Genomic DNA, 4,169 nt, shown 5'->3' with positions numbered 1-4,169 from the left:
GAATTTCAGTCTAAATTTGCGGTGAGACGCAGTGCAGTTGAAAACTTTCGATTACATTTGACAAAAGGACAAGCTGGACTTAATAGTCCTTTGCAGTTTGCCTCCTCCTAATTAAAAACATAACTCTTGAACAGTCACAGTAACATGCTTTTCTGTTAACTCAACATATACTAGAGATTAGGCAAGACTATTACTTGAAAGTCTGTCTTTATTAGATGGCACGAGGACAGTACACTAGAGTTCATAAGTGATGACAAATGGATTTGGAAATTTTAACTTAATTCTCTTGCAGTCACTGACAAGCATTATTCTGTTTGAACTAAGTAGGCTGTATCTTTTAAATAACTAAATGTATGATTTAAAAATAGTAATATTGGGCTTAAGACGAATAGGTGAATAAATGTCCTTTACCATATAAATACTCCTACACTTGATCTTAGCCAAAAGGCCGAGAAGCAATAATAAATACTCCTTCTAAGTGAGGCAGGATGAAAAATAAGGGAAACTGGGGGCCATGAGAGGAGAAGTTTTCTGATCTTGAGATCCAGTTGCAGGTTCTTATTATAGAAAAGCAAGAATGCCAGCACAATTAATAATTGTTTAAGGCATTTTCCCTTTCTCAGCCATAATCAGCAATTGTGTAGGAATCTCACAAAGGTATTCCATTCATAGGAAAGGACATGTGTTAAGCACACTTGGCTTCCGATTTTAACTTTGTTATATTGGATTTCTGTTTACATTTCATACCACCAAATATCCCTTTTACCAAAAGAGAGAGAAGAGAAAAAAAAATTCTTACGTACCCTTTGATATGGAACCCGAGAGCCACCAAAAGGGTAAACGTGGTTAATACTGAGGCAATTGATGGTTTACATTTGGCTAGATTTTAATTTCTCCTACACTCCCTTAGGACCCACCTACCGACACCTAGGTGTGTCTATTTTCTTTAGAGTGTCTCTCTTTCTCTTAAATCATGTGCTTATTTCTTATAGGAAAATATCTTCACTAGAAAAGAAACTGGGACTACCTGGAGTTGTTCTTAGTGTTGATGCTGTCAATTAGGTTAGTCTGAGTATAAATCTCTAATAGTCCAAGAGAACTCCCCAAACTGCTGAAGGTGGCAATGGGGAGCTATCTCTCTGACCTCTCATTATTGACACTAGATACTATAAAGAACCGCTGCACTTAATGGTTCATACATAGCATCTCTTCAGCTATAAGCTTATATTTATGAGGAAATAAACCTGTTTTTGTTAGGAAACATAGGGAGCTAGAAGAGGTAAAAATCACCAAGTAATAAAAAGAGAAGGTAAAATTTTGAGTTGTAACAGGCAAGAAAACAGTAGATATAACACATTAAGAGCATAAATGATTTCTGCAGGCAAATAAGGGGAACTTGTGAATATCATCCCAAGTGAGGTAATTCAAAGCCACAAATAAACATATGGTATGTATACAGTTATAAGTGGACATTAGCAATAAAGTCCAGAACAACCATCCACAGACCGAAAGAACTGGATAATAAAGAGGTCCCATGGGAGGATGTACAGATCTCACTCAGAAGGTCAAACTAAATAGTCATCAGACATGAACACATAGAGGAGACCGGGTAGGAGAGGGGATGTGGAAAGGAATGGGAATGTCATTGAGGTATGGGGAGAGAGGTCGAGAGAGGGATAGGAGGGAGAATGTAAATCAGTGGTGGTGGGGTGCATTCTGGTGACTAGTTAGAGGCCTGGGATGGGAGAGAATACAGAGAGTTTATGGAAGTGATCCTAGTCGAGATTCTACCAGAGAGGGATATAAACTGAAGTGGTCACCTACTGTGGTCAGGCAGTACTTCCAGAGGAGGAAAAGGGACATCAATTCACCCACAAAAACTTCAACCCAAAATTTGTCTTGCCTACAAGATGTGCAGGGATAAAGATAGAGCAGAGACTGAGGGAACAGCAAACAAATACTGGAAACCCATCCCATGTGAAAAAAAACCCAACACTATTAATGATACTCTACTATGCTTGCAGAAAAGGAACCTAGCATAATTGTCTCCTGAGAGGCTTCATTCAGCAGCGGATGGAGGCAGATGCAGAGACCCACATCTGAACATCAGGCAAAGCCCAGGGAATCTTGCAGAAGAGTAGCAGATAGAAGTAAGCTGTTGAAGTTTGATCCTTTGCTGTGTTGTAATGCTAAATACTAGCCCCCAAGTCCTGGTTACCTCCAGGGACAAGAGATTCTGCATGTACATCAAGAGACCCTATATGCCTTTATTCCTTAATTTAAAATGATTGGTTGAATAAAGATGCCAATAGCCTATAGCTGGTTCAGTTCCTAGGCTTGGGGTCTGAGGAGAGCCAGAAGAAGAGAGAAGGTGGAGAGAAGAGAAGACTCCATGGTATAGGTAAGTCATGAAAATATGGCCATGTTGGAGGGCTGGCCAACTGGAGTTAGGAGCTGCCGAGATGGAACATGGCAAGTTTTAACTCAAGGTTATTGATGGATAAGTAGATTTGAATATTTTAGAAGGTAGATATCTGCTGATCAAGGTTTGTTGTTAAAATAAAAATTTTGTGTCTTTTATCTGGGAACTAAATAATCTACAGCAGGGTAGAAACACCCATATTGAGATTAAATATTTACTACAACAGTCAGCAAGCCAGAGGCATCAAGGACACCATAAGAAACCTTACAAAGTAAACTAACCTGGGACCATGGGGGCTCACAGAGCCTGGGCCACCAACTAGGGAGCATACAGGAGATGAGCCTAGACTTCCTATATACTTGTGGCAAATGTACAACTTAGTTTTCATGTGTGTCCCCTGTAAGTGGAGCGAGTCTGTTTCAGTCTCTGTTCCCTGTCATTGGATTCCCTTCGCCTTACATGGACTTCTGTTTGGGCCTAACTGGGAGAGGATGTGCCTAGTTCTGCTGGCACTAGATGTCCTAGGGTCTTTGAGAAGGGGAGAAGAAAAGGGGGAGGAAATTGCAAGGGTGGGACTGGAAAGAGAGGAGAAGGGCTTGATCAGGATATAAAGTGAATTAAAAAATAAGTTATTGGAAGAGAAAGGTGAGTAAACTGTGAAAGGCACCTCGTGGTCTAGGTCTTTTGGGGATTTTTCCAGCTCACTATCCTATTCATATTCTTAATCAAACTGTGTCCATTTGTACTTCCAATCAAGTGTCTTGGTCAAGTTCTTTAAGTTGGAATATAGAAACCTGGAAACCTCAAATACCCTGGAAATCAGATCTTAGCCTTAAAACATCAGTGACTTTTTGGAACCAATCCACTTACTGCAATCACAGAATAGGAAGTGGGTGTTTTATTTTAGCTGGAATAGAAACAAATGACCACTGCAGATTTGCAAGAACACTGAAGACATGTTTTCAACAAATTGCTGAGCACTAAGTGGCAAATATAGATAATATGTGAAGCCTCTATAGTTCACAGACCTGGGGCAATATTTTCTCTTTGGATATTAAAAGAACTGAAAAAAGAAGAATCACGAGAAAATTTAGAAGTAGTGTGGTGTGGGTTTCAAGAAACCTTTCTCTTCTCTGGCACTAATGGAATATCATTGCAGAAGGGAATATGTCAGAATCCATTGAGATAAATTTCCCTCAATACAAGAAATTACAAAAAGCATGATTTATATCTAAACTTCACTCAATGGTAATACATTGATATTCACTGACATTTTAAGAGATCACAGAAGAAAAAGAGAGGCTCTACCCTGGAGGGAAGAAAGAGATATGTGTAAGACAGGAATCCACAGGAAGGAGAAATAAGAACACGTAGGAAGAATACACTTCCAAAGTTAAGTTCACAGCACATGCTAGAGACTAGAGAAGACACAGGAAATGATGTACCAGGGAAAGTGCACACCATTCCCATTTCTGGAACATTCTCTACCTTTCTGTCACTCACTGCCATGCTAATAAGTAGTGATAGTAAAAAGCAGTAAAACAGAACAAAATAACAAAAATAAAAAAAATCTGGGAAATCTGCAGGACTCAGACTGTCTCTGAGGTATGATGGAACAAACAAAGAAATAAGCATAAGGTCATGGCATAAGAACCTGAAGATTCACTTCTGTGCTGCTGGTAGGCAGAGCACAAGCAAACTTAAGAGTTGTCTCTGTTTTTCAAGAGAAGTACTCAAAGACCTAACA

The 4,169-nt window shown here is 39.4% G+C and overlaps 1 pseudogene; it reads right to left on the bottom strand.

Moving 5' to 3' along the window:
* Window positions 1-323: 323 nt before the first annotated feature.
* LOC148007367 (U2 spliceosomal RNA) lies at window positions 324-460 on the bottom strand (annotated as a pseudogene).
* Window positions 461-4,169: the final 3,709 nt, after the last annotated feature.

The sequence above is a fragment of the Rattus norvegicus genome, chromosome 1 (assembly GCF_021556685.1).
Source record: "Rattus norvegicus strain SHRSP/BbbUtx chromosome 1, alternate assembly SHRSP_T2T, whole genome shotgun sequence".
In the NCBI taxonomy this organism is placed as follows: Eukaryota; Metazoa; Chordata; class Mammalia; order Rodentia; family Muridae; genus Rattus; species Rattus norvegicus.
Note: the sequence above shows the minus strand (reverse complement) of the source record. Positions and strands in the feature narration are given on the sequence as shown.